We start from the raw sequence: 23404 nt of genomic DNA, 5'->3' as shown, positions 1-23404 counted from the left end.
GAAAGAAAAGCCAGGATAGAAGACAAAACAGTTCCAAAGCCTCTGAAGGAGCTGGTTGAGGCATCCTTGTGGCTATTAGCCATATTTTGAGGCTCCATCAATGACAGGTGGGAGACACCACGAAGTCTGGAAGAGGGCAAAACACAAAAGAGGAAAAGAGAGAAGCCAGGGACTGGCCAAAGCTCATTTTACTGAAATGAATGATGAAAGCCTGGAAAAAATGTTACAACCTTTTAAAGACACAAAAATCAGGAAACTGATTTAAAAAAAAAACCCCAAAGTGGGTTTTTAAATCTCAGAGTTTTGTATCGTAGCTGTGGCTGTAATCCAAAAGTTTTTTGGATTACATAGCGAGTGTAATCCAAAAGTTTTTTAAATATCTGGGTGAGTCAATACTGCCAGCACCAAGGGACAAGGTAACTTCATGGTCACTATGTGTATGGGGAGAGGTGGGCTACTGGGCTGTTTCTTTATCTCTGAGATGCCGACCTAACTATCTCCTGTTGCTTAGTGAAGTCCTTTCCATGCAGACCCTGCACAAAGCACACAGTCAGTCTATAAATTAATTCCCAGTTCTATTTTTTATAATTTTTTTTCATTAAAATTGCCCCAAATGCCACACAGCTCTTGCTCCATGCAGAATACAGACTAAGGAAAAGGCAAGGGGACATCCCATTTGGGACAAAGGAGACAAACTTGGGGCAATTAAAATAGATACCTGCCTCCGCCTGGAAACCTGGGCAGCAATCCATACCAGCAAAGCTGGAATCAGGGAACAGAAGGAGAAAGAGGCTTTTAGAGGGAGGCAAGTAAAAAAATAAAGCAGAATTCTGCAATTATTGAACTATCTGACCAAATAATATTGGTTTTCTTAGACAGCAGCAAAAAAACCCAACCTCTGACGTTCCTTCCACTTCGAGCTCCGTTTGGCTATTTATAACATCTTCGTTCTCAAAAGTGCACCAATTACAACAGTTCTGCCACAGCCTTCATTTTCAGCAAAGCCCCGAAGAAGGGAAGCTGGCCAAAACAGAGAGTCACAAATCCTGCATCTTCTGCTCTGCTTGGCCTCGTTAGTGGTGGGCATATTTCATACTTGTACTTTTCTGAGATGAAGGATGCTTTGTCCAAAACCTGTAATGCAAAGGAGAGGACCTGTCCACTTTGGTTTGGCTCAGACCCTGTTCTCCAGCTCTTGTTGCCCATAGCTAAGCCCAGCTGAAGGCTGCCGAGCGCAGCTGATGGGAAGCCATGCCAAGGCAGCTGCTCTAGAACTCTCCTTGTCCCCCCGTTTCCCTTTTCCCTTCCTCATACAATCCCCCCAGCGCAGCCCAGAGACGGTGCGTGGGGCCAGGGCAGCTGCTGTGAGGCAGCAGTTGCAGCTGCTTTGTTAAAATAAAAATAAAGAGAGCTCTGAGAAAGGTGGGAATTTCTTTCTTACCTATATCCCTAGGCCAAAAGTCTGAAAGTGTCTTGAGAACATAATGGAAAACAGTACAGACTTTTATGAGTGAAAGCATGGTGTACAGCTTTACTTTATGAGCATCCTCGTCCCTCAGACAAAAGCAACAGATACCGATTAGGGGCAGTAACAGTTTCCAAGAAGAAACATAACATGCTTTTTCTAACTTTTGCATGTTTAGAACTGACCTCTGTAACTCAAAAGCAATGAGCCTTGCTATAGGGCTGTGTGATTCAGGGGGTATTCACTTGTTTTGTGATGTCCATTTTCGCTAGGGTGGGAAATGTGCACATGAACACCTGCAGACTGCAGACCTGTCCTGCTGGAGGACAAAAAGGATTGCAACCACAGTATTTTGACTATGAGGACATCTGTTGTTTCTCTCCTACTTACAGTGCTCAGAGCACACCCAAAACCTGACTGTGAGCACCATGGTTCATCTTTTTAAAGTCAGCTGTGGGGCTAGCACCAGAAGACAGCTCTCCCAGGGAACTTTAAGAGAATGAAAACCTGTAAAGAACGCCGCAAAACATGCAGCAGCAGTTATCCAGATGTCATGCTTGGCAACAGACTTTTTCAGCATTTCAGCTCACTTCAGCCCAGGAAAATTGTATTCCTTTCACCAGATAATAGTTGATTTGATAGAGCTTCTTCTGCTCACTTCATTCAGCATTTTGTGTGCTATTCATTTTAGAAAGGCATTCTTTGGCTCTTGGCAGATGGAGAATCCTGTAGCAGAATAGTTCTGGATGTTATCCCAGGCCTTTTTTTCTCCCTTTCTCACTCCCCTTCTTTCCTACATCTTCCCCAGATTGAAGTAGGCTTTGCACAGATTTGGAGGACTTTTAATTTCACAGTGTATTTGAAAAATAAGAGTGACTCAGGGGATACAAAACATATGAAACGAAGCGATGACTTCAACTACAAAATTTTGAAAGCAAATGCCTCGTTGTGCAGTGCCTGCATTCATTTGGTTCAACAAGTTACCGCTGTTATCTGTATTCCAGCTATTCCTACAAATGCCTTCCTACCACAATTCCCAAGAAAATGCTTGAGTAAATGCATGTTTTTTCAATTATTTTCTCTTCTACATTTCCTGAGATGTCCCGTTGTCCCCGCATCTTTTGCCTTCACCCCTGTAATGGTTAACAAGACTGCCCCTGGACTCAGAGCTAAGCCCTTAGCCAAGGGTTTGCCAGACTGGTGATAGTTCACAGAAGTGTAGAACACACTGAAGATACATAGGGACAGGGGAGTAGAACTGCTGTAGTTTTAGTCTTGCTACAGTGACAATGGCTCTAATTTCCTTGTTTAATACCTTCTGCATTAGAAGCCAGCTTCTCATGTCTTGCAAAGAGGCATGTCTCTAAGGCACTCAATGGAAAGAGTCTGAATTGTCCCAACTAAGCAGCTATGCCTATATTGCATAGATCAGAGAAACAGAACTTTCTTCAGCTATTTTTCCCCCCTTTTGTTTCTATAAATTTTCTTCAGGCAAACATTCCTCCTGCCCACATTTTTAGAGCAACTGAGTCTCTCACACACACACTTATTACTGAATGTACCTGTGCCCATCTCCAATTTCACGAGATCATTTCCTGAGATATTCTTTCAGAATGTATTTCATGTACATTTTAACATTTTGAAAGAAAAAAACCTGAGAAACCATTTACCCACAACATCCACATACCTCCCTTAATGCCTTTCTCAGTTCAGTTCACTGAATGTCATCTTCAAACTTCCTAAAGATTAGGGACAAACAATTATTTTTTTTTTTCTCCATTTAACTGGCTCTGAAACGATCAGCTTTCGCCTTTGCCTTTTGTTACAGAGAAAAGCCATGGCACATCAACCTGTCTGGGAAAAAAAATAAAACACAGTGATGGCAGAATAACCCAGAAGGACAGAGAGCCAAGAAAATACCTTTTACTTGAACACGTGATTTTTTAGCAGCATGTTACTGCCATGCAGGGGCTCTGGCTGGAGGGCTGCCCTGAGGGACTTCATCGTGCGATGCCTGTTTGACCCTCCAAGGAATGCAAGCAGACATGTCCAGCATCTGTAGCAGGAATCTTTTGTGGTCAGTCCCTGCATCCAGGCAGGCTGATGACCCAGCAGTGTCCACATAACGCCCCTCCAGTGTCTTCTCCCTCCATTGAATGCCATCTATTTCTCCAGCCCTGTGAAGGGCAGTCCCACAGGCTGACTGCAGACATCAAACTGAATCCCAGAAGCCTCCCAAAAGTTACTTCAGTGGTGATCAATTATTTGCCCCTCATAGCTGTTGACCAGATCTGACTGTAAGCTCAGTTTTGACTCTCTGGCTTACATGACATGACTGTAATTTGTCCTTAGCCATTGAAAAAACCATACTGTGCAGGTATTGAAAACCATCCTATCCATGAGCACACATGATATACTCTGCAGGAGCACTGTGTTTACAAGAAATCTCCTCCTCCTCCCCTCCACATTCCCAAAAATTCCTAAAAATAAAAGGTTTCTGGAGTGAAACAAGTACTATGATAGCCTTTTGCAGGTAGGCACTCCCACACACTGTGCAGTTTCCCCCTCCAGAAACAGGCTGCCCCTGAGAGGACGTTCGCAGATGCCCCACAGCCCGGGAAAGCCAAAGCCCCGGTCTGTGCTTTCCTTCTTTTCCTTGTTCCCTTATTTTCTCCCATGGGATAAATTCCTTTTCCTCTATGTTGCCCACTATGAAGGCACTGTCACAAAGCCATGGTATGAACAGCAATGGATGGCCACTGCATGTGACTGGGTCCCTGTCCTGGGCCCTCTGTGCCTTTCTGGAGTTGCACCAGGAGGTAGAAGAAGGGACAGAAGGCAAAGAAATAAAAAGCAATGATCCCGAAGTTACCAGTGACCACCACCTGAGGAAGAATGGGGAAATGCAGACAAGCATGTCACTCTTCAGAAGCACTCTTGCTAAGTATGTTGCAGTCAGAGCCCTGCATAAATGCCTACAGAAGTTGGATAAGAGAGGACCTGGAAGGAGGGCACCACCCAAGCAAACAATCACATTGTGAGGACAAAACAAAATAATAATTGCATGGTTTTCTCTCTATTCTTAAATGTTGGATTTAGTATTCTGTAATATAAAAACAAGTGTGTGCTACACCATAAGCAGTTGGCTGGCAGTGTCTGGCTTTAAGTGTCAAGGATGCCACTGGGCTTTAAGCATCAAGGATGGCTTCAGTTGTGTCTGACTTACCTGCCGTAAGAGGCACAGCAAGGAGGAGTTCTGGTTTAACCCCAGCCAGCAACTAAGCATCATGCAGCAGCGGCTCAGTGCCCTCTGGTGGGATGGGGAAAAGAATCAGAAGAGTAAAAGTGAGAAAACTCATGGGTTGAGATAAAGACACTTTAATGGGTAAAGCAAAAGCCATGCATGCAAGCAAAGCAAAACAAGGAGTTCATTCACCATCGGCAGGCAGGTGTTCAGCCATCTCCGGTAAAGCTGGGCCCCATCACGCATAACGGTTACCTGGGAAGACAAACACCGCAACTCTGAACCTCCCCTCCTTCCTTCTTCTTCCCCCAGGTTTATATGCTGAGCATGACATCTCATGATATGGACTTTGGTCAGCTGGGGCCAGCTGTCCTGGTTGATTCCCTCCCAGCTGCTTGTGCCCCCCCAGCCTGCTCGCTGTGGGGTGAGGAGCAGAAAAGCCCTTGGCTCTGTGTAAGCGCTGCTCAGCAGGAACTAAAACATCCCTGTATTATCAACGCCATTTCCAGCACAAATCCCAAACACAGCCCCATGCCAGCTACTATCAAGAAAATTAACTCTCCCCCAGCCAAAATCAGCACAGAGTCATGGGAAACACACAGGTAACATATGCTTCTTATAACCATAATTGTTTTCAGAGGAAGCCTGCTCGCGAAGCCAGCTGAAACCTGGCAGTCAAAGGTGGAGTGAAGGGGTGTATGACCTGACTCCGTGTGCACAGCCATGGCATGCTGGCACAGAACAGAGAAAATAATTAATTCATTTACAGAAAGCCAGTGTGGGTCCAAGGCTGGGGAAAGGATGCTGAGAAAATAACTTGCGGCTGTTTTAAAATTAACGCTTGGTTCCCCACTTGCTGAGCGGTATGCTGATGAAAACGACCTCCCTCCGGCCGCATGCTGCCCACCCAGGAGCACAGCAGGGAAACCCCTGATACCAAACCCCTGCTTCTTGAGCTCCATGTTTCATGTCAAAAAGTAGCAACTTTAACCACATGATGTAACCCTCGTGTTTATTCCTGCCTTTTAAATTTCTCTAGGCATCTTTATCTGCCAAGTACTCCATTGATTTTAATGCCAGGAAAAGGCATCAGAAGAATAGCTCTAGAATGTTATATCCCTTACATGACTGGAGAGTGGTACCTGTGAAGCCTTCCTCTCAGTGCAAGATCAATGAGCTTCCCCAAAGACAGAGGAGAACCACCAAGGCTAATAAGGGTGGCTCGCTCCCTCTGCTTACATGTTCCTTGACTTGCCTGAGATCAAAAAGAAGAATCACATAATAACTCTCTTAAATGTTTGGGTTATTTTGGGGGGGTTGGGTTTGTTGGGTTTTTTTTTCATGCTGTCTTGTTTGCCAAATGCAAGAAGCTCAGCTGCTGGAGCTTGTTGTTCCAAGCAGTTGGGCCCTGGGTTTGCTTTTGGCAGTCAGAGCAGCCCTAGCATTTTTTTTCCCTTTGACAGCGTGGGAACTTTCTGGGAGCCACTTGAAATGCACATGGCTCCCACTCCACCTAGCTAAATATTTTAGTAATGGGAAGCAGTAGCAGAAAACAGCTCGTTCTATATTTTGTAGAATTTTCTCACTTGCTTATATACAAATTTCTGTACCTGATCGGTCTTCATCTTTCATTGTTTAGCCCAGCATCCATTGAAAAAAGTCAGTTATGTGGGAACACCACCAAAGCTGTTTGTGCCTTTGTCTGGAGCTGGTGTTAGATACTCATACAGAGGTTTGTGATTAAGTCACTAGAGAAATTCTCTCCTCCAGAAAACAAGAAAGTCTGCTATTGAATCAGAAATTAGGAAATATTTTTGAAAGGGTAATTTGATTTTCCATTTTGAGTTTTGACATTTTTTTTTCTAAATGTATTGCAGAAGTCTCTGCTGATATGTATTTTTTAATCTTAGAAATACAGTTACCTTTTGTTTTGGTTATTGCTCACAAGGGCTGAAGGTGAATTTATAGGAATAGCATATTAACATTTGATGTCAGCTTACAGTTACAGTGCATTTGAAAGACCAGCTATCCACTATGCACCACATTCACACACATGATCAGCTCACATTCTAATGTACACGTGAAATGTAATGCATGTGTTTCATAATTATTTTGCACATTGCATAGAACTTCAACATGCTTTGCATTGTATTATTTGACTGGACAACAGTCAAAATTATCTAGACAGAATTTTACAGTAAGCATACGTATCCACTCACTGCTTGGTAGCAAGAACATTTGTTTTTTTCCTGAGAAAAGTTTTCTTTATGGAAATAATAATATTTCCTATCGCTTTGACTTACAAGTTTCATTTCATAGAAATGTGCACATACTGAAAATAAACACATTATAATGAATACAATTCTTAAGGTGAATATGGCAAGAATCAAGAGACATCTAGAGACCTGCACACAGACAGCACCCTAGAAATATGAGAGGCAGTTACACAAGCAACTTAAAGCTTACAGAACTTTACAGACAATAATACTATTCTCATACCTCTACTTAACCAGCCAAAAGCTGCAGGGATGTAGTGAGGAGTCAGTAAATGTCATAGGCATTTCTGGTGGTGACAAAACCAACTGAAAACAATCTGAAAACAACTTTGTTTTGTTTCATTTAGTTAGCTTTCCTCCTGAACAGAAATGATTTTATACATTGAAATACCTTGATGGTATTAAAATACAGCTCAGCATTCTGGCACCACTAAATCCAATGGTGAATTTCCAAGCTACATTATAATAGTACCAATATTTCATTTCCAGATAGAAAATAAAATCCAGACAGCCTTTAGCAAGCTAAAAACACCTCTGTTTTGAGTCAGGCCTTTGAGGGACCTGGAAGATTAAAAATAAAAAAAGAAAGAAAAAAAAAAGACCTTAGGTGAATACTAGCGCATCAGATTTATACCAGGTGGCAAAGCGATGAACAAAGTCTGTTAAGTCTGGGCTATGTCTGAGGCTGTCTTGAACTGCCATAAACTCTGCTTATTCATATCTGCTGGCGAGGCTTCCGTGGTGCTGGGGTGCTGCAGAGGTTCCCGCGGGAGAAGAGGAGGGGAGCATGTCCCTGTGCAAACAGCCCGATGACGCCCCCTCCTCCGGAGGCACAATGTTTTTAGGAGGATGCTAGCAGATAAAGGGAAATGCAGAGGTAGGCAAAGAAAGACCAGAAGGGTAGGCAGGGATCAGCAGGGAGAGATGAAAGCACTAGATATCTAGCCTGGCTAAGTAAAGATGTAAAACTCCGCAGCTATTTAAAGTGTGGTGCTTGGCAGCGGGGGAGGGGAATTGCCTGTTTTACCCCGAAGGATGGAGCATAAGCAGTATCAGCTCATCATAACCAGAGCGAAACTGTGATGCAGGCTGCCTGGGGAAGTTTTAGGAAATACCATTCTTCAAGAGTTATGCAAAGCAGGTCTAGGCACGGCACTGGGTATCGCAGCTTTGGCAGCTTCGGTAGCCGCTGGGGCACCAAAGGGGAGAAGGGTGGACTTGGGAGGGGATGGGGGAATAGCCAGAAGCAGTCTAGGGAAAGCCTTTGCACTTCCTAGTTAGCAGCTATCTGTAGTTTTCTGCATCTTTATGGGTTGTGCTGAGCGCCAACACATGGGCTGGGCTTTTGAAGAAAAAACAAAACAAGAAAAACCATGTTTGAGCACATTGAAGAGAAGATGTTATTAAAATACCACCAGAGGTCACAGAAAAAGGTGCTTTGTAGCAACCCAGGTTGTCCTGTAGTAAAAGCTGCCAGGTTTTTGCAGTGTTGTCTCTGTGACTGTGACCAAGGCACCGCTGGCAAGCAGAGCCTCTGAAGCTCATTGTGGGCAACTTGGCAGCAACAGGCAGTTCCTGGCAGGTGAACAAAACTCTTGCCGTTGGCAGGCCTCTATCAAGACTATGGAAGCAGAGGATATAAAAAGAAGACTGGTTTTGGATCAACTGGAGATACAGGGCCATGCTTGCAGATGAGCTGCCAGTCACCCGGTGATGCAGGAGAGCTGCTTCCCCGGGGCGCTTGGCAGGGGACACCAGTGGGAGCGGGCTGAGACATCCGCTCTTCATGGAGCCAGGACGAGGTCATCAAGAATTATTACTAGGAAAAAAAAAAAAAAAAAAGAGAGCCACATGGCTCTTTCAAAGCAACTGATGTGCTGTGAAACTAGTTATGAAAGTGCTCTTCATTTTACATATGACTCGGCAACAAAACCATTTACTTTAATCCTCTCATCTCAAAGTGCCTGGGGTAAAAAATGAGCTCTCCTGAGAACAGCTTCAGTTTAAATGGATTTTATAGCAGCTCTGTCAGGTGTTTAGGTCTATTTAATTTCTTATAAGGTGAGAAAATTTCCAGTGACACCTGGATTCCCTTTTTCCTCCCACAGACACACTGTGCTAAGCCTGTGGTCTCATAGTACAAGTTTAGAGCAGGTTGGAAACAAATCACCTGCAGGCTTGTGGGGGAGGAGGGAAACGCCTCCTGAACACATCAGGCCTCTCATTTCCCCATGAGAAGAATTTTCACTGGCTCTACATCATTTCCCTGACAGACATCATAGGAAAGGCTTGGATTTTCATCACTGAGCAAAGCAGACCACTATTACACTTCTGGATAGATTCCAGCACCCCAGTCTTTTTTCATCTGCTGCCTTTCTTGACCAAGTGATGTGCTCAGGTTATTCTAGTTGTGATAAGAAACAGAGGCCAGCATCAGGTGGCTCTGATGTCAGCTTGCTTGCTAACAAGACCACACAAAGTCCTACTTTAAGGCAGAAATCATCAAGTTTCCCTGCTAGCCGTGCTAAATCCCCTCTAGCCAGCATCTAGCCCCTCCCAGGAGGCCTGCTCTTTGGCTCACAAAAGCTTGTTCAGCCTCCATCAAACTCCTTTTCACACACTCATATGTATATAGTTACACATCCCCATATGCATATGCTTACGTATCACATCCTCTGCATGATGCTCAGTTTAAAAAAAAAGAAAAAAATCTACCCAAAGCATTAGATTCTTCAGCATTTGCCTTAACTAAGCCTATCATATGGACCAAAACTATTTTGCCCAGTAAACTCCAGATAGCAGTGTTCGAATTCAGAGTCAGCAAGGTATTCAATCTGTAACAACACTCTGAAGACAAAAGGTCTAAGCTCTCCTCTGAACTTCCCTGTTGATGAGCACATATATCAAGAGGCAGATTGGTGACCCATGATACCTGCAGGACTGATCGCTGCAGCTAATGAACAGCCCTGATTACAAGCTGTTCTTTTCTGTCCATAATAATATTCTGAAGGAAGTTTCTCTAGTAAATTAGATCTTGAGTGAAATGATCATTAGAGGTTGTAGGTTGTTAAAGTATATCGAAAAGCTGCTAAAATGGGGGTAGAGTTGAAAGTACTTTTAATTAATTTAGATTCAAATAGCCTGTGGGATGTCAAAGTGATCTGTCTGTCACTAACACCTCTGCCCCCCCAAATTACACCTCCAAGAAAGGAGTGAGAGAGGCATCAGGATTTATCAGATGACGAGTGTCAGGAGGTAATTAGCTGCTCCACTTCTAAAGAAGAGGCAGTGGAGAGCAGCATGCACGCTCACACCAGTGTGCAAAAGGTGTGCAAGCACTGACAGCTGGGCTGCCTCTGCTTGGGTTCCTACAGGCTTCTTGCTTCAAAACCTGTGAGTAACATTCAGGGTGCCAGGAGGCTCCCAGGGGCTGACTGGGCTCACAGCACTTACCAGCCCCTTGGACTGGCAAGAGCAATACAAAATAAGAGAATTGAAACGGTAGCAGGCTGCAGACCTGACACTATCTATAGGTACAGCACAAAGCTAAGAAATGTGAACAGCAGTACCAGGGAGTCATGCAAAACAAATTTCGAGCTTTAGGAAAGAGTTGGCATGGGAGGTACCGCTATGGAGTTGAAAGCCATCAGGTAAACAGGGGAGAGCTGCCGGAGAGGACCTCTCCTGCCCCAGACTGCTCAGGGTGAACTCCTCACACCAGAGCTGTTGTAGCTGCACCTCTCCGTGGGCTGCACAGGCAGGCAAGGTCACGGCTGCCTCACGGGAGGTGCCGTATTGCTGCCTGTAAGTGCTGTTGTGGCTGAACTTTTTCTCATGGGAATTGCTCCATGTGGAAAGGGCAAGGGAGACTTTGAGAGAGACAGGAGAGGAACAGCTGAGAGCTGCTGATTAACAAGGACCAGGAGAGTTCAGTGCCAGGTCACCCCAAGGAATGTGATAAAACCAGAAGAGGGGCCGGGGGGGTGATTTGTGAGGCTTGGTGCATAAGGGGCCTCACTTGGTGCAAAGGGCGGGTTGGGGCACTGACAGCATGCCACAAGCATGTCACCATGTCGAGGCATGTGGCTGAGAAAAGGCCTTTTGCTTGCAAGGGAGCCAGGTGGAGGGAGTGTTTCATTAACTCCATGCTTGTGCAAAGGAGAGAGAATGGAAAAGCGGGAACTAAACCTGGCCTTTCATTCCTCCATATAGCCAACACAATCCCGTGTCTTTTCCAGGCTGGTTGTAAGGGGTGAGATGAGTTGGTACAGACTGCAGAAAATAAGCTCCTCCTCCATTATATGTTTGAGATCTGAGGGAAAGGCGATGGAGATGCCTAGATTTTTAAAGACTGCAAGAAAGTAGCTAATCTTGTATTGCAAGATAATCTCTGAGTTACACTGGAAGAGGCTGGGAGCCTGTTTTACTGATTGACTGGATACCGAGCAAAAATGAATTCCAAATCAAATACAAGAATAAATTTAGTTTATTATATTACACTATAAAGGAAAAATACCATGCAATATGATAAAAGGAAAGAGTACTAGTTGTTGTGCACTATATGATAAAAGAGCAATAGGAGCGTAGCATCGGATCATAACTGCAAAGCGTTACCAGAGACTAAGAAAAGGATCCATCACCAATTACCACCTTAACATCACCCAGGCCCACACTTCAGCTGGGAGGCCAGCAGCAGCAGTCTCTCGGTAATTGGGAAAGTTCGTACACGGTGCATCCACCTGTAGGTGAGGCTTCTGGCCCAGTCCCTGAGCTTGCCCATCTTTATACTCAGTAGAAAACAAAAATAGTGTACACACCTAGCGTATGCAAACTTTTAAGTTTAGTCTAAGTGCAGGCGTGCACCATCTCATGATTCATAAGGTTCACACATGCCAGGGACATTGGCCAGACACCCGAGTGTGGTGGAGTGACTGTCATGCCATAGCTGCACACAATATTTATTATCTGGATGTTCCTGCTCATATCTTGCTTGTTCAGGGGGCTCAAGACAAACACCACCTGCTCATTAAAATTGTCCTTGAGCTCCCTGAGCTCCCTGTCCAAATTAAGCGATCCCTAATTAAAGGCTTTTTTGTAAGCAGAAATCAATTTAATACATTTTCACCACAGAGCCTACCTGAGCTGTTGGCATAGCATTATGTTAAGGAATGAGAGAACGCTAACATCTGCCCCACTGCAGGCAGTGAGTACCCCTGTCCTGTGGTCCTTTACCCAGGTAACATCAAACATTCCGGTTTTACAAAACGTAGGGAATTTACTTCTTTTGCTCTAATTATTTGGATATGTTAATAAGTTAACAGTCATGGCTAGATAATTGCAGGAAGCATCTGAGACACTAAGAACTGCATCTATAAAACCAGATGCTTAGTTAATGAGGTCTTCGAGAAACCCAGCTAAGAGTAATTAAACAGATAACAAGTTTAACATTTAGGAGGACCAATTACTAATTTCTTTCCTTAGCAAGTTATTACTAAATTAAAAGTTACCATTTCTTTGCTCTGTGGATATTTTTTAACTCAAAATTACAATGTGGTGGGGGGAAGCAGTTCACAAAGACTTTGCTTGTCTGTTTTCAGTGAGGATGCAAAGCAGGGAAAAAGGAGGGAGGACAAGTAAACATCATTGAATTTGAAGTAAAGTGACGAGTACCTGGACATGCAGAGGAGTATGTGGAGAAGATGAAATAAGAAACTGCAGGAAAGTATTACAGAATTACAGCAGATGGTGTGGTGGTGGTGACTCAAGGAGGGCAAGATCTAGGTGCTCCTTATGGGAATTACCATGGCTGACAACAAATACATCCTCAACAGGCAAAGGTGGTGGCACAAAGAGAGAAGTCAGGGACTCCCCAGAGGCCAGGGTGGCAGGGAGGATGAACTCTGCAATATGCAGCAGGGCACTTGCTTGGTGACAGGGTTTCAATTCCCTGCATGTGTATTTCCCACATTGTCTCAGGCAACTCACAGACCTCTGGCTCAGACAGCAGCTGTGCAAAGGGGACATGGTCCCTTCCCAGCTCACACGGTGGTACAGCATTTTGGGACACCCGCATACCTTGGTAAAGCAAGAGAGTAGGCATGGGAGAGCAGGAATATAAAAATTGAGATTTAAATTCAAAATATATGAACATTATAAGCATGAAGAACAATATTAATGCTGCTCCATATAGACAGATCAAAGCGAAACCCAGGAAACACTGTTTTCAATTCCCCCCACCCCCCATTTCTATGACACTGTCTAATACCGTTGGTATACCACTGAGATGTTGTTGTACCACTGGGGGCTAGGACTGGAGAAGGTAAGGAATCTGGGGTATTTCACAAATGAGGGAAACATTGTGCTGCTCAATGAGCTGGCTTTTTTTTCTACCAAGTTTCCCATAGAGGACGAGACACCTGCCCGGGAGAAAGAAGCAAACACAGGTCCCACAGCCCCCAGGACCCCCCATCAGCTTTCCTGCTTTGGCTGGCATGAGTCCCAGCTGGCCAGAGCCAGGGCAGTGCTGACAAGAAAGTCTGACAATTTTGCAGAGCCTCAAACAGGGAGCAGGTAGGTCAGTCAGATGAAGAGGAGTTTCTTGCACAGGCTGGCTTAGTTCTTGGCCTCCCCAACAGAGACAGCAGCCACTGCCAACCACGGGGCGGGCAGCAGAATGAGGTCAACTTTGGCCAGATGGGACTGAGCGCTATTTAGTTCCCATTTTCTTTTTTCGATTAAGAACATAAGGTAAGCTAAATGCATGATACAAAATATGTAAAAATAGCATTTTTGTAGAAAAGCAAATGTTAAGACTAAACAGGAAGGAGGGCTGTATTCTAAAGTCAAGCAACTCGTTGCTTGGTGGGGCCAGAGTTGTTTCTATGAAATCATCTTGGAGAACCAGAAAAGACTGTACCTTGCTACTACTAGTAAGAAAATACTAAGAAAAAACCCTTTGGTGGAGCAGTCTGTCTGTAGTTGACTTGCCCTGCATCATCAGTGGAACCTCTCACTGTATAAGCATGGGGGAGCAAGGCTGCTGTGTTAAAACATCCACCTGGCTACACACCCTGGTAAAGCAATACTCTGCGTCCCCTTCTCTGTCTTTTAACTGTTCCCAGCCACACATCTGGCTCCCCACCTGGCACTGCAGCAAAGCAGGGATTCAGCTGCCCTCCGTCTTCTCCAGAGCTGGTTCTGACTGCCAGGAATAGGTGCCTGTGCGCTCAGGCATGCGCCTGCCCTGCCCATGCTGCAGTTTGCCATGGGCACAGGGGCTGCTGGCTGCAGGGGAGGCTTTCCACACAAGGGATGCAGCTGTGGCTCATGCTGCTCCGGCCACTGGAGCAAATGCCAGCACCTGGCGTCACGCCTGCTGGCTTCCGTTGCTTTCTCTGATCCTTGCTTTAAACATACTCCGTTACTGTAAATCGAGACCGATGGGACCATCATTAAGTGCTCTACAGCTATGCACCTTGCCCTGTTCTAGAGGCTGTATGGCCAGCACTAGCTGGTTGTCTAAAGGAAGATTTTGACCCCAAGTGCCCAAAAATACAGGAATCATTCTCCATACCACTTCAGTGGTGTTAAGCATAGACAGCTACAGCTATTTGCTATAGCACAGAGCCACACAAGCTCCCATCAGCAGGTGAAACGCAGCAGAAAATTTAACTGGAGGGAGTTTCAGCGGGTAGGCAGAAAACCTGACAGGACAGCTTGTGGATAGGATAACACTATTAAAATGCTTATGCTTAAAATACTGCCTGTGGTAACTGTATCGATCCATCTAAAGTGAGAATTGTCTGGTGATGATGCTCTGCAGCACAGCAGGCCCAGGTGCTAGGGCTCAGCCATAGTCACTATAACTCAATTATACTTATGGGCTCCCCAAGTTCTCTGTCCCATGAATAATTCTACCCTGCATTTCTTTAAAACTGCTGGGCTTTAGTTTTCTGTGTTACTGTTTAGCCCATTCCTGGCTCCTGACTCAAGCATAGGACAAAACACCCCCATCACCTGGGAACACACAAGAGCTCAACAAGGTGGGAGAGCCCTTGCTCCAGTACCAAGGCTGGTATGAAGCAGCATTTGAACCACACGCATGTATTTGAGCAGGCAGTGAAAGAACAGCAGAGATTTCTGTTGACTGGCCATCACCTGGGCCGTGTTACTGTGGCACCTGAGCAGAACTTGCTGGCTGCAGCAGCAGTGCTTCTAAAAGGCAGCACTGGGAGGTACCTTCATCATGCATGCATAGGCATTGGCAAGGTGATGCACATTGTGAGGGTTTCTGGCTACTCGATCCTCACTCCCCAGGGCTTAAAAATGATTTCCCCAGGCTGATCCCATGGTTCTGAGGTGGAGTAAGAGCCTTTATGAAAAAGATGGAGAAAACCCCAGTCATTTAATAATTAATTAAGATCAAAATCAATTTATAATCATTGAGGTCATGAGTTAATGCCTTGGATTATGAGTCACTTATTTTTAAAATGGAAACCACCTTTCAGTTCTTTTCTCTCAGTCTTTCCTTGGCCTTCTGCAAGCCCACACAGTCTTTGTAGCAGCTTATTAAAAAAGGCACTTTGGGATGCAAAAAGGATAAAAGGACTCTATAAAAGCCAACTTTCTGTCTTGCTCCCCAGACCCTCATGCTATGCTGCAGCTCCTGTGCTCGGGACAGCACACAGGACCATACTGTGTCCTCAAAGTCAACACTTCAGTGTAAGGTCCATTAACTGCTGAATCACAAACTGAACTTCTTAACTACACAGCAACTTTGAGATGCATGTTCCTGCATCTGCCACAGTAGGCATCAGCCAGGTATCCGTATTTCCCATGTGGGCTGAAGCTTTAGACAGCTCAGCGCATGCTTTACATATGAAGATCATATTTGTTAGATAGACTCAAGTGAGTTTTCTCAAAAGGAGGGGAACCTTTTACTTTATTCTAATTTGTTCTGCTTTTCTGCATCTCTATTACGGTCACAACTGGCTGGATTTATATTAATTTTGTATAGTCTTGGGCAAATTCTTCGGTCAGCTAGTTAAAGCCCTTGGACATTTCCCCTCCCTGTCCCTGCTCTCTAGGACTGGCAGGAGACCTCCAAAAGATAGGAGGAGTTTATCAGTGTCAGACCAACACAATTGGGCTGTTCTTCCAATAATTCTGGAGTGTAAACTGTGGGCCCAGTCAGCAATGGTTCTCACTCATGCACCAAAATTTAAAGCAATTTATCACTTGCACATGTTCCCTTAAAATGTGCATTCACCAGAGATTAATGAAAATTAAACATAAATAAATTGCAGTAAGAGTACCCAGCTTGGTCGACAGCCAAACTCTTTTTCTTTTGAAATACAAGGGGCCTCTGGGGCCTTACAGAAATTTGATGCACGTAGCATGAAGGGACAAATGTCTGTGTGTGAGTACATACACACACACATTACTGAGGAACCTGAGTGCTCCAGAATTGTTAGTACAGTTGTGAGAGACAAAGTGATCAAAATCCAGGGCTATGGAGCTGTTAGAGTAAGAGACAGTTTGAACACAAACCTCCCTTAGCCACCTCATATGGGTAATAAGAAGAGGACTGGCGCAGCAGCACAGAGCAGTCCTTGCCGACAAGCTAGTCCAGCCTGGCCCAAAAGGCAGACCAGACCAGCTCTCCCTTAGCTCACTGTTCAAGTGAGGTAGATCAAAACCTGCGGAGGCGAGCATCCCAGCCCTGACAGACCCAACAGTGTCTCCCAGGGCTGGCCAGCTCTGGTTTCTGCTCTAAAGCCTAGATACAAGCCAGGCTGCCTGTCCTCAGGGAAGGGAATCACTCCCTTTGAATTCATCACGCCCAGGTGATGTCTCAGGAGCACTCCAGTGATGGCATCAGGGCTCAACACAGGAGAAGTGAAACCAGGGCCACAGCTCTGCAGTGCTCGGGGGAGGCCAGCAACAGCTGGAGGATTATTTATTCTTTCCCTGCTTCTTCTGGTAGGGGAGCATAACCCACTGCTGCTCCATCCATCTGTCCCACCTCCAGCAGTGTGGGGGCTAAGCCCTGCAGAGATGCAGCCAGGTGTCCGTCTGGTCAGTGGCTCAGCTAAAGCCTCTCTCCAGATCACCAGCGGGTTAAACTCACCTTTCCATGGCTTTTTCTCACCTGTTTCCTCTTCCAGACCATGACCAATGTCCCCCAACCTGTTGCCTGCTGAAGGACATCTCAGTCAGCAGGACTTAAGAAGAGGGTCCTCGTCTGCCTTTTCAGCAGTCGAGCAGAAAAGCAAACCAAATCCCAACAGCTGCCTAAGCTTTCGGTGGAGGTCAGTATCCAGCCAAAAAGGGCAGGTGGACTTGTGGGGGTGGGTATATGGACAGCCTAAGCCCCACACCAGCACTGACAGGTGTGGCCCAAGGCAGGGAAGGGTGGGAGAGGGATGCAGCTTGGGGACAGCCCCCTGATGTCCTGCAGCGTTCACAGAGCCACCGGTAGGATAGGGCAGGCAACACCAGCCCAAGGGCTTGCAGTGAATCTGCACGGCCCTGCCACCAAACCCAAGGAGTGAGGACCTGTTTGGCACCTCCTGTCCCACAGCAGAGAGCAACTGCATACCCAGCTCCGTCCTGCCTACCTGGGGAGAGATCACTGACCCTTGCCAGGTTCCCTGCAGGGATGCTGCTGTGACTAACCCTCTAAATGGCTCTGGAAGTAATATAAAGGGATGGAGTAAACCCTGACAACAGGTGGCAGATTGAAGTGCCACAACAGTGATGGGGACTTAGGGAGGGCTTTTTCTCTTTCACAGACTGAGGATAGGAGCATAATGTCTGAACAGCTGTACTATGAAATCACTAAAGATGAGCAAAGCCAGGATTTCATTAAGAAAAGGGGTATCAGACTTGCTCACGGGCTTCAAAGTAAACAGGGTGAGTGGTGATACCCTGAGCATACCCTGACACTAAAAATCCGTCCCACTGACTGACACGTTTTCTCACCTCCTCAAACCCCTCATCTCTGTAACGTTCCAATGTCTTGCACAGAAGTGAGTTTACTCTATAGCTCTTTTTGAAGACAGAGAAATATTAATCCCTGTCTCCAGATGCAGAGATGACATTGACTGCCTAAAATCACAAAACCACCAGACCAGGACAAACTGTCTCTTTTTACTTGGGAAGGAGCAGGAGGATGCTGAAGAGCCTCCCGTCACTCCTGGGATGCCTGGTGGTAGCTTGCAGGGCAGCTGTGCACCTCTGGTAACAGCACTCAGCTGTGTGCCACCTCCACACACCGCCTCAGCTCACCAGCCTGTGGGCACCTGGGGAAGGGTGAGCAAGGGAGTGAGGAGGTGCTGGTCTGAGTGCTGGGTCAAGATGAGGGAAAAGAGGGAGAAGAGTCAACAGAAACATGCAAGACAGCTGAAAATAAGAAAAGGTGGAAAAATATGGGAGGGATAAAACAAGGAAGAGAAAAAGAAGGGTGAGGGGAGGAGAGGGAGCTTCATCCCAAACGTGACTGACTGCTTCAGGCTGCAGTAGCAAGGGAGGCAGGGGCTGCCCCTGCAAAGCATAAGCGCAAGTCACTGAATTAGTCGTTACCAGTAAATGCCAAATCTGTCACTTATAAATAAATAAATAAAAGCTCTCAAAAGCAGGTTTCCTGTATGAGGAAGCTTTAAAATCCTTGCTCCTCTGACAGAAGCCGGCAGGTCCGTGCTCCGGTGCCAGGCTTAGCGAAGACCACAGACCCTGCCGACACACTTACATACGTGATCAGCTTTGTGGCGGGGAAGAGCCATCAACTTCTCAGGGGCAAACTCACCAGCTTCAGCTCAAGTGCTGTGTTTTTGTCAGACTTTGAGAGGGAAGTGTGAAAGGGTAGGTGGGGATAACCTGGACATACCATTTTTACCACGGAGGGAAAACCCCCATTGTCCCCACCTGACTTAGGAAGAGTCACCCAGCAGGGCTGCTGGAGGGGGGCAGCAGCAGCACTGCCACCAGCACCGAGCCTGGCTGCCTGGCCCTTGCTCTGCAGCATGACCAGGTATTTCCATCCCAGGTGCAAGTGCAGCACTACCATGATGGAGCAGGAAGACACAAACTAACTCCACTATTTTTTCCCCAAAGCCATTAAATACACTGCAATACAGGTGATTTTCTTTTGAACACTTGGAAACAAAGCTCCGAATTTTCCTCTGTCCTTTAAAACTGCTTTTTTTTCCTGCCTTTTTTTTTTTATTCTCCTTTTTTTTGGTGCTATTGCATTTTTGTCTGGTTAACGTCATGGACATTTGCTTTTAAATTTCCAGTATGCCACGCCTCTGTTTCAAAAGGTTATTCCCACCCACACCCAACAGCTCTGGGTTCCAGGTCGGCACCTTTTGGGGTTATCCACAACCCTCTTCTGAGGCAACAAGGAGCATCTCTTGCCTCAGGGATGAGCAGTGCAGAGCAGCTCCATATCTGGGGGCCTCCTGAGGATCTCTGAGAAGGGGGGAAGCAAAGAGGGAGAAGCTCCGTGGGCTGTCCCTGGGGCACTGGGGCCAAACCAGGGAATCCATTCACCTGCCAGGTACTTGCAAGGGCTGGTTAGCCCAGGTTTGACAACCATCAGCGCACTTCACCATAGCAAAGGTTAAGTCAACATTTCCTACTTAGCTAATAAATCAGCAGCTGCATCATTTCTTAGCATCATTATTATTTCATGCCTTCCTCTGCTCTGCTAGAGGCCATTTAACAGGCAAGAGAACGGTCCCTGGGGAGCATGGCGGTATGACAGCTTCACCCAGGCTTTATCAAAATATTCCCCAAAGGCAGGACCTGGGGGACAAGCCACCTCCCGCCTCCAGGGTCACCCCAAAACCACCATGTCCTGGTCCCAAGGGAAAGGCAGGGACAGCCCACTTCTTAACCCCACTTGTCCACCTGTACAAAGCGAGGGTCTTGCCCTTCATCTTTGCATGAAATACCAGGGTTGCTGCAGAAAGAGCCTCCATGCTGAGAGTTGACTGCAGTGGCCCAAGGCCTCCCAGAGAGCTAATGAATTGTTAAGGGCTCAGCCAGGTGTTGATTATAGTCATCACCCACCTGAGTCTCACCTGAGCAGGTGGGCCTGCCTGGGCACAGCCCCAGAAACGCTGGCTGCTGTGGGGAGCTCGGGGTGGGCTCCCTGCTGCTGAGGCTGGGCTCGGGGAAGGCTGGCCTGTATTTAAATCAGTGGATAAGGTGATGTTACAGCGTCTGAAAAAGGGGTTTAATATTTGTGCAGAAAGAAGGTAATACACACATAAATGTGTTGTAGTAGTCAGTAGACTGTCAGTTTTAATTAGACTGCATTTATGTAGTGGGGTATGGGAAGACTGGAAATTGTTTTATTGCATTGAATTGTACTCTAATATGTGTTTTTTGCAACTTGAAATTGTTCTACAATAGAACAGAAACTGATTCCATAACAGAGTTTATGCACTCAGGCATAAGCAACCAGGCATGCTTCACCTGATATTCTGTATATGCTCTCTACTCTATATACTCTGTATATCCAAATCAAGAGATTTTTAAAGGCTTTAACTTTCTGTGATAAAATGGATACAGTTCCTAAAAAAATATTTTGGAATTATTTGATTCCTTAATATGTGTTTTGATGTATTATTCCTTTTTTTTTTTTTTTTTTTTTTTTTGTATGGTCTTGCTGGGGGAAATTTCAGGATCCAGAGATGCAGCATTTACTTGACAGTGAAAATTGCAGCGTGTCACTGAACTCCAGCACTGTGGTCACTGGGGAAGGCAGACATGGGACATCAGCCATCAGCTTCCTTGGGGCCTTGCGAATACCAGTGAGTACACGTGCTATTCTTGCCTGTTCCTTTAAGAATTAAATTTTGCCTTAGAATTCGTATTTCCCATGAAGTTCTAGATGTGGGAACAGTGACTTTTCATTTGTGGATGCTGAAATTGTAAGGGGCCAGCTGTATCAGCTGAATGCTCACAAGTCCGTGAGGCCTGACGGGATGGGATTCACCCCAGAGTGCTGAAGGAGCCAGCAGACGTTAGGGCAGGACCCTTCTCTATCATCTGCCAAAGGTCTTGGGAGTCTGGGGAGGTCTGGGCTGACTGGAAGCTCGGTGACGGTATTCCAATGTACAGAAAGGGCAGGGGGGGAGACCCAGGGAACTGCTAGTCCAACCCCAGTTCCTGGAAAAATTATGGAGATTATACTCAGTACTGTTGAAAGACATTTAAAGAATAATGCCATCATCGGGCACAGTCAGCATGGGGGCAGCATGGGACCACCAAGGGAAAGAAAATCCCACTGAACTGATTTGATATCCTTCTGTGATAAGGTCACCCAGGTGGTGGGTGTAGTTTTTCTGGATTTTAGTAAGGCTTTTGACACTGTTCCTCACAGCATCCTTCTGGACAAGTTGTCCAGCTGTGGGATGAGCGGGTTCACGGTGCGCTGGGTGAAGAACTGGCTGAAGAGCAGAGCTCACAGGGTTGTAGTGAATGGGGCTACACCTGGCTGATGGATGGTCACCAGCGCCGTTCCTCAGGGCTCGGTTCTACAGCCGGTCCTGACCAATATATTCATCAGGGATCTGGCTGCAGGAGTTGAATGCACCATCAGCATCTTTGCTGACGATACCAAGCTGGGAGGTGCCATTGACTCTCTTGAGGGACGAGAGGCCTTGCAGAGGGATCTAGATAGATGGGAGCACTGGGCTGTGGTTAATGGGATGAAATTTAACAAGGCCAAATGCCGGATTCTGCACCTAAGACAGTAACGCTGGGCACAAATACAAGGTGGGAGGGAGGGGCTGGGGGCAGCCCCGCAGGGAGGGATCTGGGGGTGCTGGTCAGCAGCAGGCGCAGGGTGAGCCAGCAGCGTGCCCCGGCACCAGGAGGGCAAACGGCACCCCGGGGTGCCCTAAACACGGCATAACCAGCCGGTCAGGGAGGCGATTATCCCTGCGTTCAGTGCTGGAGCGGCCTGACCTGGAGCACTGTGGGCACTTCTGGGCCCCACCGTTATGAAGGATGTGAAGGTCCTTGAATTCATCCAGAGGAGAGCAACAAAACTGGTGGAAGGGCTGGGCGGAATGTCCCGTGAGGGGTGGCTGAAGACTGTGGCCATGTCTAGTTTGAAGAAGAGGAGGCTGAGGGGCAACCTCATTGCTCTCTACAGCTTCCTGAGGAGGGGAAGTGGAGAGGGAGGTGATGAGCTCTTCTCCGGGAGATCCAGTGATACCAAGCACGGGAAATGTTCAAAGCTGCACCAGGGGAGGTTTAGTCTGGACATGAGGAAGCATTTCTTTACTGAGATGGTGACCAAACACTGGAACAGGCTTCCTAGAGAAGTGGTTGGTGCGCCAAGCCCGTCAGTGTTTAAGAGGCATGTGGGCAATGCCCTTAATAACATGTTTTAACTTTCAGTCAGCCCTGAAGTGGTCAGGCAGTTGGAATAGATGATCCCAGTAGGCCCTACAAGTATACTCTACTCTAGTATTTTGTTCTCTCCTATAACAATGGATGTAGTCAGATCATTAGCAGGGAGGCACCTTGATCATCCAAGAGCATACCTGCACCTGGGATTAGCATTCATGAAGTGTCTGCATTAGCCATGTAAATGAAATTTAATAAAGCAAGGCTCACAAGACCGGATCAGGAAGGTCTATAGCTGTCATCATACCTCTCCTCTTGGCCTGCCCTTCAAAAGACCTTTCAGGAGACCTAACGCACCAGCAGCTGGCAGGCTAGTCCCCCTTCTGATGCTGGCCTGAGATTTACTGCCCATTCTTACCACATAATTTATAGGCAGTGAAACTTCAATAACTGCAAACAGAGGCTACTTAAATACCTCAAATCCCCAGAGGAATCCAGCATGTTTATTACTCACCATGAGGTTTTGAAATGTCCCAGCATAAGGAGGATTAAATGCTTCCCTTCTGGATTTTAGGCATTCCTTACAATAATTATTTTAAATTACCCAGAGCCACAGGAACCTTGCAGGGGGCAATTTAGCAGTTAATAGCAAGGCAGTGCATTGAGGAGTGAGATTTCCTTGGGTGGGATTCTGGGGAGGAAAGCTCAGGCTGGCTGGTTGCAGAGGCCACTGCCCTGTGCTGCAGCTCCTGGAGGTGGAAGGCAATCGGAGGAGAGGTAACATGCAGCAGGACGGCCACAAGGCTCAGCTCCAGGTAACTCGCAGGAGGCATTTGTGAGAAAGGGGCAACATGCCAGCACAGAAATCCCAGTTATCATCTCTGTTAAAGCTGGCTACTCCCACTCAACTGGGGGAAGAGAAACACCACCAAGGGGGGGAAGAAAAAACCCACAAACATTTAGGAAAGGAAATGTATTTTATTGAAAAAAAAGAAAAATTACATTTCACTTATACACCATGAAAATACTGAGTTGTATGTAATTTTCATAAGA

At 46.3% G+C, this 23404-nt stretch overlaps 1 long non-coding RNA gene across 2 annotated transcripts; it reads right to left on the bottom strand.

Annotated features, from left to right (window-relative positions):
- Nucleotides 1-630: 630 nt before the first annotated feature.
- On the bottom strand, nucleotides 631-7940 carry LOC129735386 (uncharacterized). Of its 2 annotated transcripts, XR_008730961.1 has the most exons (5): nucleotides 7588-7940; nucleotides 4902-4964; nucleotides 4692-4775; nucleotides 897-1134; nucleotides 631-762 (listed from the first exon to the last, which is right to left on the bottom strand). It is a non-coding gene; the product is annotated as an uncharacterized LOC129735386 (long non-coding RNA). The 2 variants fall into 2 exon arrangements; XR_008730960.1 differs by having other exon boundaries at nucleotides 683-1134.
- Between the last annotated feature and the right edge of the window lie 15464 nt (nucleotides 7941-23404).

The sequence above is a fragment of the Falco cherrug genome, chromosome 2 (genome assembly GCF_023634085.1).
Source record: "Falco cherrug isolate bFalChe1 chromosome 2, bFalChe1.pri, whole genome shotgun sequence".
NCBI classification, from domain to species: Eukaryota; Metazoa; Chordata; class Aves; order Falconiformes; family Falconidae; genus Falco; species Falco cherrug.
Note: the sequence above shows the minus strand (reverse complement) of the source record. Positions and strands in the feature narration are given on the sequence as shown.